At 33.4% G+C, this 14,575-nt stretch overlaps 10 non-coding genes across 10 annotated transcripts; all 10 read left to right on the top strand.

Moving 5' to 3' along the window:
- Positions 1-2,713: 2,713 nt before the first annotated feature.
- TRNAL-CAG (transfer RNA leucine (anticodon CAG)) lies at positions 2,714-2,796 on the top strand. The gene has a single exon. It is a non-coding gene; the product is annotated as a tRNA-Leu (tRNA).
- Positions 2,797-5,730: 2,934 nt separating this feature from the next.
- Positions 5,731-5,813, top strand: TRNAL-CAG (transfer RNA leucine (anticodon CAG)). The gene has a single exon. It is a non-coding gene; the product is annotated as a tRNA-Leu (tRNA).
- A 928-nt stretch (positions 5,814-6,741) lies between these two features.
- On the top strand, positions 6,742-6,824 carry TRNAL-CAG (transfer RNA leucine (anticodon CAG)). Its single transcript has one exon. It is a non-coding gene; the product is annotated as a tRNA-Leu (tRNA).
- A 928-nt stretch (positions 6,825-7,752) lies between these two features.
- TRNAL-CAG (transfer RNA leucine (anticodon CAG)) lies at positions 7,753-7,835 on the top strand. Its single transcript has one exon. It is a non-coding gene; the product is annotated as a tRNA-Leu (tRNA).
- Positions 7,836-8,763: 928 nt separating this feature from the next.
- TRNAL-CAG (transfer RNA leucine (anticodon CAG)) lies at positions 8,764-8,846 on the top strand. Its single transcript has one exon. It is a non-coding gene; the product is annotated as a tRNA-Leu (tRNA).
- A 928-nt stretch (positions 8,847-9,774) lies between these two features.
- TRNAL-CAG (transfer RNA leucine (anticodon CAG)) lies at positions 9,775-9,857 on the top strand. The gene has a single exon. It is a non-coding gene; the product is annotated as a tRNA-Leu (tRNA).
- A 928-nt stretch (positions 9,858-10,785) lies between these two features.
- On the top strand, positions 10,786-10,868 carry TRNAL-CAG (transfer RNA leucine (anticodon CAG)). Its single transcript has one exon. It is a non-coding gene; the product is annotated as a tRNA-Leu (tRNA).
- A 928-nt stretch (positions 10,869-11,796) lies between these two features.
- TRNAL-CAG (transfer RNA leucine (anticodon CAG)) lies at positions 11,797-11,879 on the top strand. Its single transcript has one exon. It is a non-coding gene; the product is annotated as a tRNA-Leu (tRNA).
- A 928-nt stretch (positions 11,880-12,807) lies between these two features.
- TRNAL-CAG (transfer RNA leucine (anticodon CAG)) lies at positions 12,808-12,890 on the top strand. The gene has a single exon. It is a non-coding gene; the product is annotated as a tRNA-Leu (tRNA).
- A 928-nt stretch (positions 12,891-13,818) lies between these two features.
- TRNAL-CAG (transfer RNA leucine (anticodon CAG)) lies at positions 13,819-13,901 on the top strand. The gene has a single exon. It is a non-coding gene; the product is annotated as a tRNA-Leu (tRNA).
- Positions 13,902-14,575: the final 674 nt, after the last annotated feature.

Genomic DNA, 14,575 nt, shown 5'->3' with positions numbered 1-14,575 from the left:
TTTCATATACTGAGTTTGCAAAATAAAATATCCCCCAACTTCTGAATCAGGGCTCCATATCTCAGGAGTAAGAACACTGCTCTTTTAAGCCAGTGGTGTTGAACACAAACCCTACTTGTACACTCCTTCATAGCATCCAATCAAGGCCATAAGCCAATATCATTAGCCAGTTCTTGGAAAGTTCATAAATGTCTTTTCTATGGTGAGTGAAAATCCACAAGACAACAAATTCTAGACACTTGGAATCCAATCCTGAATAGAGCAAAAAAAATAATTACCGCATTTTTCCTTGGCATTCTATGAATTAGAAAAATAGATACTGCACATCCCCTTTTCAATGTATTTTGGAAACTGCCACATTTGGAGTAATGATTTTCTTTCAATGCAGCTCTCAATCAATCAATACAAAATTCAGGCATTAATTGTAGAGCATGTGAAGATGTTATTTGTGTCAAGCATTTTCTCAAATATTTGGAAAATCCTAAACTATAGGTAATTCCGTGTTAATGTTATTTTTACAATATCTTTTTGATTTATCCAACCTTAAGCATCTTTGAAAAATAATTGAAAAAGCAATTTATTACTAATATTTGAATCAATAGTTTCAACAGCAGCATGGACATTGCACCTTTGAAAAAGTAGTTTTGGTTAATTAGTTTTATCCAATTTTTATGAAACATAGTTTTTTATGTGTCAGGATGCCCGAGTGGTCTAAGGTTCAGGTTCAGGTCGCAGTCTCCTCTGGAGGCGTGGGTTCAAATCCCACTTCTGACAGTGTTCTTCCTTTTCTTCTTTGTTCTACAATGTCTCTTCCTTGTTGCTTGTGAAGAGAAATACTTAAGATATTCACTGCAAATCTGTTTCACAAACCACTTTGAAGAATAATCAACCTTCCATTATTTCTGCTTTATATCAATCAAAGAAAATGTTGCAATCTTTCCTAAAAATATGGACTTAAATACTACTTCAGACATCAATATTATATGTATTTTTTTCTTTGGTCAACATTTTTTCATATACTGAGTTTGCAAAATAAAATATCCCCCAACTTCTGAATCAGGGCTCCATATCTCAGGAGTAAGAACACTGCTCTTTTAAGCCAGTGGTCATGAACACAAACCCTACTTGTACACTCCTTCATAGCATCCAATCAAGGCCATAAGCCAATATCATTAGCCAGTTCTTGGAAAGTTCATAAATGTCTTTTCTATGGTGAGTGAAAATCCACAAGACAACAAATTCTAGACACTTGGAATCCAATCCTGAATAGAGCAAAAAAAATAATTACCGCATTTTTCCTTGGCATTCTATGAATTAGAAAAATAGATACTGCACATCCCCTTTTCAATGTATTTTGGAAACTGCCACATTTGGAGTAATGATTTTCTTTCAATGCAGCTCTCAATCAATCAATACAAAATTCAGGCATTAATTGTAGAGCATGTGAAGATGTTATTTGTGTCAAGCATTTTCTCAAATATTTGGAAAATCCTAAACTATAGGTAATTCCGTGTTAATGTTATTTTTACAATATCTTTTTGATTTATCCAACCTTAAGCATCTTTGAAAAATAATTGAAAAAGCAATTTATTACTAATATTTGAATCAATAGTTTCAACAGCAGCATGGACATTGCACCTTTGAAAAAGTAGTTTTGGTTAATTAGTTTTATCCAATTTTTATGAAACGTAGTTTTTTATGTGTCAGGATGCCCGAGCGGTCTAAGGTTCAGGTTCAGGTCGCAGTCTCCTCTGGAGGCGTGGGTTCAAATCCCACTTCTGACAGTGTTCTTCCTTTTCTTCTTTGTTCTACAATGTCTCTTCCTTGTTGCTTGTGAAGAGAAATACTTAAGATATTCACTGCAAATCTGTTTCACAAACCACTTTGAAGAATAATCAACCTTCCATTATTTCTGCTTTATATCAATCAAAGAAAATGTTGCAATCTTTCCTAAAAATATGGACTTAAATACTACTTCAGACATCAATATTATATGTATTTTTTTCTTTGGTCAACATTTTTTCATATACTGAGTTTGCAAAATAAAATATCCCCCAACTTCTGAATCAGGGCTCCATATCTCAGGAGTAAGAACACTGCTCTTTTAAGCCAGTGGTCATGAACACAAACCCTACTTGTACACTCCTTCATAGCATCCAATCAAGGCCATAAGCCAATATCATTAGCCAGTTCTTGGAAAGTTCATAAATGTCTTTTCTATGGTGAGTGAAAATCCACAAGACAACAAATTCTAGACACTTGGAATCCAATCCTGAATAGAGCAAAAAAAATAATTACCGCATTTTTCCTTGGCATTCTATGAATTAGAAAAATAGATACTGCACATCCCCTTTTGAATGTATTTTGGAAACTGCCACATTTGGAGTAATGATTTTCTTTCAATGCAGCTCTCAATCAATCAATACAAAATTCAGGCATTAATTGTAGAGCATGTGAAGATGTTATTTGTGTCAAGCATTTTCTCAAATATTTGGAAAATCCTAAACTATAGGTAATTCCGTGTTAATGTTATTTTTACAATATCTTTTTGATTTATCCAACCTTAAGCATCTTTGAAAAATAATTGAAAAAGCAATTTATTACTAATATTTGAATCAATAGTTTCAACAGCAGCATGGACATTGCACCTTTGAAAAAGTAGTTTTGGTTAATTAGTTTTATCCAATTTTTATGAAACGTAGTTTTTTTATGTGTCAGGATGGCCGAGCGGTCTAAGGTGCTGCGTTCAGGTCGCAGTCTCCTCTGGAGGTGTGGGTTCAAATCCCACTTCTGACAGTGTTCTTCCTTTTCTTCTTTGTTCTACAATGTCTCTTCCTTGTTGCTTGTGAAGAGAAATACTTAAGATATTCACTGCAAATCTGTTTCACAAACTACTTTGAAGAATAATCAACCTTCCATTATTTCTGCTTTATATCAATCAAAGAAAATGTTGCAATCTTTCCTAAAAATATGGACTTAAATACTACTTCAGACATCAATATTATATGTATTTTTTTCTTTGGTCAACATTTTTTCATATACTGAGTTTGCAAAATAAAATATCCCCCAACTTCTGAATCAGGGCTCCATATCTCAGGAGTAAGAACACTGCTCTTTTAAGCCAGTGGTCATGAACACAAACCCTACTTGTACACTCCTTCATAGCATCCAATCAAGGCCATAAGCCAATATCATTAGCCAGTTCTTGGAAAGTTCATAAATGTCTTTTCTATGGTGAGTGAAAATCCACAAGACAACAAATTCTAGACACTTGGAATCCAATCCTGAATAGAGCAAAAAAAATAATTACCGCATTTTTCCTTGGCATTCTATGAATTAGAAAAATAGATACTGCACATCCCCTTTTCAATGTATTTTGGAAACTGCCACATTTGGAGTAATGATTTTCTTTCAATGCAGCTCTCAATCAATCAATACAAAATTCAGGCATTAATTGTAGAGCATGTGAAGATGTTATTTGTGTCAAGCATTTTCTCAAATATTTGGAAAATCCTAAACTATAGGTAATTCCGTGTTAATGTTATTTTTACAATATCTTTTTGATTTATCCAACCTTAAGCATCTTTGAAAAATAATTGAAAAAGCAATTTATTACTAATATTTGAATCAATAGTTTCAACAGCAGCATGGACATTGCACCTTTGAAAAAGTAGTTTTGGTTAATTAGTTTTATCCAATTTTTATGAAACGTAGTTTTTTATGTGTCAGGATGCCCGAGCGGTCTAAGGTTCAGGTTCAGGTCGCAGTCTCCTCTGGAGGCGTGGGTTCAAATCCCACTTCTGACAGTGTTCTTCCTTTTCTTCTTTGTTCTACAATGTCTCTTCCTTGTTGCTTGTGAAGAGAAATACTTAAGATATTCACTGCAAATCTGTTTCACAAACCACTTTGAAGAATAATCAACCTTCCATTATTTCTGCTTTATATCAATCAAAGAAAATGTTGCAATCTTCCCTAAAAATATGGACTTAAATACTACTTCAGACATCAATATTATATGTATTTTTTTCTTTGGTCAACATTTTTTCATATACTGAGTTTGCAAAATAAAATATCCCCCAACTTCTGAATCAGGGCTCCATATCTCAGGAGTAAGAACACTGCTCTTTTAAGCCAGTGGTCATGAACACAAACCCTACTTGTACACTCCTTCATAGCATCCAATCAAGGCCATAAGCCAATATCATTAGCCAGTTCTTGGAAAGTTCATAAATGTCTTTTCTATGGTGAGTGAAAATCCACAAGACAACAAATTCTAGACACTTGGAATCCAATCCTGAATAGAGCAAAAAAAATAATTACCGCATTTTTCCTTGGCATTCTATGAATTAGAAAAATAGATACTGCACATCCCCTTTTCAATGTATTTTGGAAACTGCCACATTTGGAGTAATGATTTTCTTTCAATGCAGCTCTCAATCAATCAATACAAAATTCAGGCATTAATTGTAGAGCATGTGAAGATGTTATTTGTGTCAAGCATTTTCTCAAATATTTGGAAAATCCTAAACTATAGGTAATTCCGTGTTAATGTTATTTTTACAATATCTTTTTGATTTATCCAAGCTTAAGCATCTTTGAAAAATAATTGAAAAAGCAATTTATTACTAATATTTGAATCAATAGTTTCAACAGCAGCATGGACATTGCACCTTTGAAAAAGTAGTTTTGGTTAATTAGTTTTATCCAATTTTTATGAAACGTAGTTTTTTATGTGTCAGGATGGCCGAGCGGTCTAAGGTGCTGCGTTCAGGTCGCAGTCTCCACTTCTGACAGTGTTCTTCCTTTTCTTCCTTTTCTTCTTTGTTCTACAATGTCTCTTCCTTGTTGCTTGTGAAGAGAAATACTTAAGATATTCACTGCAAATCTGTTTCACAAACCACTTTGAAGAATAATCAACCTTCCATTATTTCTGCTTTATATCAATCAAAGAAAATGTTGCAATCTTCCCTAAAAATATGGACTTAAATACTACTTCAGACATCAATATTATATGTATTTTTTTCTTTGGTCAACATTTTTTCATATACTGAGTTTGCAAAATAAAATATCCCCCAACTTCTGAATCAGGGCTCCATATCTCAGGAGTAAGAACACTGCTCTTTTAAGCCAGTGGTGTTGAACACAAACCCTACTTGTACACTCCTTCATAGCATCCAATCAAGGCCATAAGCCAATATCATTAGCCAGTTCTTGGAAAGTTCATAAATGTCTTTTCTATGGTGAGTGAAAATCCACAAGACAACAAATTCTAGACACTTGGAATCCAATCCTGAATAGAGCAAAAAAAATAATTACCGCATTTTTCCTTGGCATTCTATGAATTAGAAAAATAGATACTGCACAACCCCTTTTCAATGTATTTTGGAAACTGCCACATTTGGAGTAATGATTTTCTTTCAATGCAGCTCTCAATCAATCAATACAAAATTCAGGCATTAATTGTAGAGCATGTGAAGATGTTATTTGTGTCAAGCATTTTCTCAAATATTTGGAAAATCCTAAACTATAGGTAATTCCATGTTAATGTTATTTTTACAATATCTTTTTGATTTATCCAACCTTAAGCATCTTTGAAAAATAATTGAAAAAGCAATTTATTACTAATATTTGAATCAATAGTTTCAACAGCAGCATGGACATTGCACCTTTGAAAAAGTAGTTTTGGTTAATTAGTTTTATCCAATTTTTATGAAACTTAGTTTTTTATGTGTCAGGATGGCCGAGCGGTCTAAGGCGCTGCGTTCAGGTCGCAGTCTCCTCTGGAGGCGTGGGTTCAAATCCCACTTCTGACAGTGTTCTTCCTTTTCTTCTTTGTTCTACAATGTCTCTTCCTTGTTGCTTGTGAAGAGAAATACTTAAGATATTCACTGCAAATCTGTTTCACAAACTACTTTGAAGAATAATCAACCTTCCATTATTTCTGCTTTATATCAATCAAAGAAAATGTTGCAATCTTTCCTAAAAATATGGACTTAAATACTACTTCAGACATCAATATTATATATATTTTTTTCTTTGGTCAACATTTTTTCATATACTGAGTTTGCAAAATAAAATATTCCCCAACTTCTGAATCAGGGCTCCATATCTCAGGAGTAAGAACACTGCTCTTTTAAGCCAGTGGTCATGAACACAAACCCTACTTGTACACTCCTTCATAGCATCCAATCAAGGCCATAAGCAAATATCATTAGCCAGTTCTTGGAAAGTTCATAAATGTCTTTTCTATGGTGAGTGAAAATCCACAAGACAACAAATTCTAGACACTTGGAATCCAATCCTGAATAGAGCAAAAAAAATAATTACTGCATTTTTCCTTGGCATTCTATGAATTAGAAAAATAGATACTGCACAACCCCTTTTCAATGTATTTTGGAAACTGCCACATTTGGAGTAATGATTTTCTTTCAATGCAGCTCTCAATCAATCAATACAAAATTCAGGCATTAATTGTAGAGCATGTGAAGATGTTATTTGTATCAAGCATTTTCTCAAATATTTGGAAAATCCTAAACTATAGGTAATTCCGTGTTAATGTTATTTTTACAATATCTTTTTGATTTATCCAACCTTAAGCATCTTTGAAAAATAATTGAAAAAGCAATTTATTACTAATATTTGAATCAATAGTTTCAACAGCAGCATGGACATTGCACCTTTGAAAAAGTAGTTTTGGTTAATTAGTTTTATCCAATTTTTATGAAACGTAGTGTTTTATGTGTCAGGATGGCCGAGCGGTCTAAGGCGCTGCGTTCAGGTCGCAGTCTCCTCTGGAGGCGTTGGTTCAAATCCCACTTCTGACAGTGTTCTTCCTTTTCTTCTTTGTTCTACAATGTCTCTTCCTTGTTGCTTGTGAAGAGAAATACTTAAGATATTCACTGCAAATCTGTTTCACAAACCACTTTGAAGAATAATCAACCTTCCATTATTTCTGCTTTATATCAATCAAATAAAATGTTGCAATCTTCCCTAAAAATGTGGACTTAAATACTACTTCAGACATCAATATTATATGTATTTTTTTCTTTGGTCAACATTTTTTCATATACTGAGTTTGCAAAATAAAATATCCCCCAACTTCTGAATCAGGGCTCCATATCTCAGGAGTAAGAACACTGCTCTTTTAAGCCAGTGGTGTTGAACACAAACCCTACTTGTACACTCCTTCATAGCATCCAATCAAGGCCATAAGCCAATATCATTAGCCAGTTCTTGGAAAGTTCATAAATGTCTTTTCTATGGTGAGTGAAAATCCACAAGACAACAAATTCTAGACACTTGGAATCCAATCCTGAATAGAGCAAAAAAAATAATTACCGCATTTTTCCTTGGCATTCTATGAATTAGAAAAATAGATACTGCACATCCCCTTTTCAATGTATTTTGGAAACTGCCACATTTGGAGTAATGATTTTCTTTCAATGCAGCTCTCAATCAATCAATACAAAATTCAGGCATTAATTGTAGAGCATGTGAAGATGTTATTTGTGTCAAGCATTTTCTCAAATATTTGGAAAATCCTAAACTATAGGTAATTCCGTGTTAATGTTATTTTTACAATATCTTTTTGATTTATCCAACCTTAAGCATCTTTGAAAAATAATTGAAAAAGCAATTTATTACTAATATTTGAATCAATAGTTTCAACAGCAGCATGGACATTGCACCTTTGAAAAAGTAGTTTTGGTTAATTAGTTTTATCCAATTTTTATGAAACTTAGTTTTTTGTGTGTCAGGATGGCCGAGCGGTCTAAGGCGCTGCGTTCAGGTCGCAGTCTCCTCTGGAGGCGTGGGTTCAAATCCCACTTCTGACAGAGTTCTTTCTTTTCTACTTTGTTCTACAATGTCTCTTCCTTGTTGCTTGTGAAGAGAAATACTTAAGATATTCACTGCAAATCTGTTTCACAAACTACTTTGAAGAATAATCAACCTTCCATTATTTCTGCTTTATATCAATCAAAGAAAATGTTGCAATCTTTCCTAAAAATATGGACTTAAATACTACTTCAGACATCAATATTATATGTATTTTTTTCTTTGGTCAACATTTTTTCATATACTGAGTTTGCAAAATAAAATATCCCCCAACTTCTGAATCAGGGCTCCATATCTCAGGAGTAAGAACACTGCTCTTTGAAGCCAGTGGTCATGAACACAAACCCTACTTGTACACTCCTTCATAGCATCCAATCAAGGCCATAAGCCAATATCATTAGCCAGTTCTTGGAAAGTTCATAAATGTCTTTTCTATGGTGAGTGAAAATCCACAAGACAACAAATTCTAGACACTTGGAATCCAATCCTGAATAGAGCAAAAAAAATAATTACCACATTTTTCCTTGGCATTCTATGAATTAGAAAAATAGATACTGCACATCCCCTTTTCAATGTATTTTGGAAACTGCCACATTTGGAGTAATGATTTTCTTTCAATGCAGCTCTCAATCAATCAATACAAAATTCAGGCATTAATTGTAGAGCATGTGAAGATGTTATTTGTGTCAAGCATTTTCTCAAATATTTGGAAAATCCTAAACTATAGGTAATTCCGTGTTAATGTTATTTTTACAATATCTTTTTGATTTATCCAACCTTAAGCATCTTTGAAAAATAATTGAAAAAGCAATTTATTACTAATATTTGAATCAATAGTTTCAACAGCAGCATGGACATTGCACCTTTGAAAAAGTAGTTTTGGTTAATTAGTTTTATCCAATTTTTATGAAACTTAGTTTTTTGTGTGTCAGGATGGCCGAGCGGTCTAAGGCGCTGCGTTCAGGTCGCAGTCTCCTCTGGAGGCGTGGGTTCAAATCCCACTTCTGACAGAGTTCTTTCTTTTCTACTTTGTTCTACAATGTCTCTTCCTTGTTGCTTGTGAAGAGAAATACTTAAGATATTCACTGCAAATCTGTTTCACAAACTACTTTGAAGAATAATCAACCTTCCATTATTTCTGCTTTATATCAATCAAAGAAAATGTTGCAATCTTTCCTAAAAATATGGACTTAAATACTACTTCAGACATCAATATTATATGTATTTTTTTCTTTGGTCAACATTTTTTCATATACTGAGTTTGCAAAATAAAATATCCCCCAACTTCTGAATCAGGGCTCCATATCTCAGGAGTAAGAACACTGCTCTTTGAAGCCAGTGGTCATGAACACAAACCCTACTTGTACACTCCTTCATAGCATCCAATCAAGGCCATAAGCCAATATTATTAGCCAGTTCTTGGAAAGTTCATAAATGTCTTTTCTATGGTGAGTGAAAATCCACAAGACAACAAATTCTAGACACTTGGAATCCAATCCTGAATAGAGCAAAAAAAATAATTACCACATTTTTCCTTGGCATTCTATGAATTAGAAAAATAGATACTGCACATCCCCTTTTCAATGTATTTTGGAAACTGCCACATTTGGAGTAATGATTTTCTTTCAATGCAGCTCTCAATCAATCAATACAAAATTCAGGCATTAATTGTAGAGCATGTGAAGATGTTATTTGTGTCAAGCATTTTCTCAAATATTTGGAAAATCCTAAACTATAGGTAATTCCGTGTTAATGTTATTTTTACAATATCTTTTTGATTTATCCAACCTTAAGCATCTTTGAAAAATAATTGAAAAAGCAATTTATTACTAATATTTGAATCAATAGTTTCAACAGCAGCATGGACATTGCACCTTTGAAAAAGTAGTTTTGGTTAATTAGTTTTATCCAATTTTTATGAAAGTTAGTTTTTTGTGTGTCAGGATGGCCGAGCGGTCTAAGGCGCTGCGTTCAGGTCGCAGTCTCCTCTGGAGGCGTGGGTTCAAATCCCACTTCTGACAGAGTTCTTTCTTTTCTACTTTGTTCTACAATGTCTCTTCCTTGTTGCTTGTGAAGAGAAATACTTAAGATATTCACTGCAAATCTGTTTCACAAACTACTTTGAAGAATAATCAACCTTCCATTATTTCTGCTTTATATCAATCAAAGAAAATGTTGCAATCTTTCCTAAAAATATGGACTTAAATACTACTTCAGACATCAATATTATATGTATTTTTTTCTTTGGTCAACATTTTTTCATATACTGAGTTTGCAAAATAAAATATCCCCCAACTTCTGAATCAGGGCTCCATATCTCAGGAGTAAGAACACTGCTCTTTGAAGCCAGTGGTCATGAACACAAACCCTACTTGTACACTCCTTCATAGCATCCAATCAAGGCCATAAGCCAATATTATTAGCCAGTTCTTGGAAAGTTCATAAATGTCTTTTCTATGGTGAGTGAAAATCCACAAGACAACAAATTCTAGACACTTGGAATCCAATCCTGAATAGAGCAAAAAAAATAATTACCACATTTTTCCTTGGCATTCTATGAATTAGAAAAATAGATACTGCACATCCCCTTTTCAATGTATTTTGGAAACTGCCACATTTGGAGTAATGATTTTCTTTCAATGCAGCTCTCAATCAATCAATACAAAATTCAGGTATTAATTGTAGAGCATGTGAAGATGTTATTTGTGTCAAGCATTTTCTCAAATATTTGGAAAATCCTAAACTATAGGTAATTCCGTGTTAATGTTATTTTTACAATATCTTTTTGATTTATCCAACCTTAAGCATCTTTGAAAAATAATTGAAAAAGCAATTTATTACTAATATTTGAATCAATAGTTTCAACAGCAGCATGGACATTGCACCTTTGAAAAAGTAGTTTTGGTTAATTAGTTTTATCCAATTTTTATGAAAAGTAGTTTTTTATGTGTCAGGATGGCCGAGCGGTCTAAGGTGCTGCGTTCAGGTCGCAGTTTCCTCTGGAGACGTGGGTTCAAATCCCACTTCTGACAGTGTTCTTCCTTTTCTTCTTTGTTCTACAATGTCTCTTCCTTGTTGCTTGTGAAGAGAAATACTTAAGATATTCACTGCAAATCTGTTTCACAAACTACTTTGAAGAATAATCAACCTTCCATTATTTCTGCTTTATATCAATCAAAGAAAATGTTGCAATCTTTCCTAAAAATATGGACTTAAATACTACTTCAGACATCAATATTATATGTATTTTTTTCTTTGGTCAACATTTTTTCATATACTGAGTTTGCAAAATAAAATATCCCCCAACTTCTGAATCAGGGCTCCATATCTCAGGAGTAAGAACACTGCTCTTTGAAGCCAGTGGTCATGAACACAAACCCTACTTGTACACTCCTTCATAGCATCCAATCAAGGCCATAAGCCAATATTATTAGCCAGTTCTTGGAAAGTTCATAAATGTCTTTTCTATGGTGAGTGAAAATCCACAAGACAACAAATTCTAGACACTTGGAATCCAATCCTGAATAGAGCAAAAAAAATAATTACCACATTTTTCCTTGGCATTCTATGAATTAGAAAAATAGATACTGCACATCCCCTTTTCAATGTATTTTGGAAACTGCCACATTTGGAGTAATGATTTTCTTTCAATGCAGCTCTCAATCAATCAATACAAAATTCAGGCATTAATTGTAGAGCATGTGAAGATGTTATTTGTGTCAAGCATTTTCTCAAATATTTGGAAAATCCTAAACTATAGGTAATTCCGTGTTAATGTTATTTTTACAATATCTTTTTGATTTATCCAACCTTAAGCATCTTTGAAAAATAATTGAAAAAGCAATTTATTACTAATATTTGAATCAATAGTTTCAACAGCAGCATGGACATTGCACCTTTGAAAAAGTAGTTTTGGTTAATTAGTTTTATCCAATTTTTATGAAAAGTAGTTTTTTATGTGTCAGGATGGCCGAGCGGTCTAAGGTGCTGCGTTCAGGTCGCAGTCTCCTCTGGAGACGTGGGTTCAAATCCCACTTCTGACAGTGTTCTTCCTTTTCTTCTTTGTTCTACAATGTCTCTTCCTTGTTGCTTGTGAAGAGAAATACTTAAGATATTCACTGCAAATCTGTTTCACAAACCACTTTGAAGAATAATCAACCTTCCATTATTTCTGCTTTATATCAATCAAAGAAAATGTTGCAATCTTTCCTAAAAATATGGACTTAAATACTACTTCAGACATCAATATTATATGTATTTTTTTCTTTGGTCAACATTTTTTCATATACTGAGTTTGCAAAATAAAATATCCCCCAACTTCTGAATCAGGGCTCCATATCTCAGGAGTAAGAACACTGCTCTTTTAAGCCAGTGGTGTTGAACACAAACCCTACTTGTACACTCCTTCATAGCATCCAATCAAGGCCATAAGCCAATATCATTAGCCAGTTCTTGGAAAGTTCATAAATGTCTTTTCTATGGTGAGTGAAAATCCACAAGACAACAAATTCTAGACACTTGGAATCCAATCCTGAATAGAGCAAAAAAAATAATTACCGCATTTTTCCTTGGCATTCTATGAATTAGAAAAATAGATACTGCACATCCCCTTTTCAATGTATTTTGGAAACTGCCACATTTGGAGTAATGATTTTCTTTCAATGCAGCTCTCAATCAATCAATACAAAATTCAGGCATTAATTGTAGAGCATGTGAAGATGTTATTTGTGTCAAGCATTTTCTCAAATATTTGGAAAATCCTAAACTATAGGTAATTCCATGTTAATGTTATTTTTACAATATCTTTTTGATTTATCCAACCTTAAGCATCTTTGAAAAATAATTGAAAAAGCAATTTATTACTAATATTTGAATCAATAGTTTCAACAGCAGCATGGACATTGCACCTTTGAAAAAGTAGTTTTGGTTAATTAGTTTTATCCAATTTTTATGAAACTTAGTTTTTTATGTGTCAGGATGGCCGAGCGGTCTAAGGCGCTGCGTTCAGGTCGCAGTCTCCTCTGGAGGCGTGGGTTCAAATCCCACTTCTGACAGTGTTCTTCCTTTTCTTCTTTGTTCTACAATGTCTCTTCCTTGTTGCTTGTGAAGAGAAATACTTAAGATATTCACTGCAAATCTGTTTCACAAACTACTTTGAAGAATAATCAACCTTCCATTATTTCTGCTTTATATCAATCAAAGAAAATGTTGCAATCTTTCCTAAAAATATGGACTTAAATACTACTTCAGACATCAATATTATATATATTTTTTTCTTTGGTCAACATTTTTTCATATACTGAGTTTGCAAAATAAAATATTCCCCAACTTCTGAATCAGGGCTCCATATCTCAGGAGTAAGAACACTGCTCTTTTAAGCCAGTGGTCATGAACACAAACCCTACTTGTACACTCCTTCATAGCATCCAATCAAGGCCATAAGCCAATATCATTAGCCAGTTCTTGGAAAGTTCATAAATGTCTTTTCTATGGTGAGTGAAAATCCACAAGACAACAAATTCTAGACACTTGGAATCCAATCCTGAATAGAGCAAAAAAAATAATTACTGCATTTTTCCTTGGCATTCTATGAATTAGAAAAATAGATACTGCACAACCCCTTTTCAATGTATTTTGGAAACTGCCACATTTGGAGTAATGATTTTCTTTCAATGCAGCTCTCAATCAATCAATACAAAATTCAGGCATTAATTGTAGAGCATGTGAAGATGTTATTTGTATCAAGCATTTTCTCAAATATTTGGAAAATCCTAAACTATAGGTAATTCCGTGTTAATGTTATTTTTACAATATCTTTTTGATTTATCCAACCTTAAGCATCTTTGAAAAATAATTGAAAAAGCAATTTATTACTAATATTTGAATCAATAGTTTCAACAGCAGCATGGACATTGCACCTTTGAAAAAGTAGTTTTGGTTAATTAGTTTTATCCAATTTTTATGAAACATAGTCTTTTATGTGTCAGGATGGCCGAGCGGTCTAAGGCGCTGCGTTCAGGTCGCAGTCTCCTCTGGAGGCGTTGGTTCAAATCCCACTTCTGACAGTGTTCTTCCTTTTCTTCTTTGTTCTACAATGTCTCTTCCTTGTTGCTTGTGAAGAGAAATACTTAAGATATTCACTGCAAATCTGTTTCACAAACCACTTTGAAGAATAATCAACCTTCCATTATTTCTGCTTTATATCAATCAAATAAAATGTTGCAATCTTCCCTAAAAATGTGGACTTAAATACTACTTCAGACATCAATATTATATGTATTTTTTTCTTTGGTCAACATTTTTTCATATACTGAGTTTGCAAAATAAAATATCCCCCAACTTCTGAATCAGGGCTCCATATCTCAGGAGTAAGAACACTGCTCTTTTAAGCCAGTGGTGTTGAACACAAACCCTACTTGTACACTCCTTCATAGCATCCAATCAAGGCCATAAGCCAATATCATTAGCCAGTTCTTGGAAAGTTCATAAATGTCTTTTCTATGGTGAGTGAAAATCCACAAGACAACAAATTCTAGACACTTGGAATCCAATCCTGAATAGAGCAAAAAAAATAATTACCGCATTTTTCCTTGGCATTCTATGAATTAGAAAAATAGATACTGCACATCCCCTTTTCAATGTATTTTGGAAACTGCCACATTTGGAGTAATGATTTTCTTTCAATGCAGCTCTCAATCAATCAATACAAAATTCAGGCATTAATTGTAGAGCATGTGAA

The sequence above is a fragment of the Taudactylus pleione genome, unplaced genomic scaffold, assembly GCF_031769625.1.
Source record: "Taudactylus pleione unplaced genomic scaffold, aTauple2 ptg000177l, whole genome shotgun sequence".
NCBI lineage: Eukaryota > Metazoa > Chordata > Amphibia > Anura > Myobatrachidae > Taudactylus > Taudactylus pleione.
Note: the sequence above shows the minus strand (reverse complement) of the source record. Positions and strands in the feature narration are given on the sequence as shown.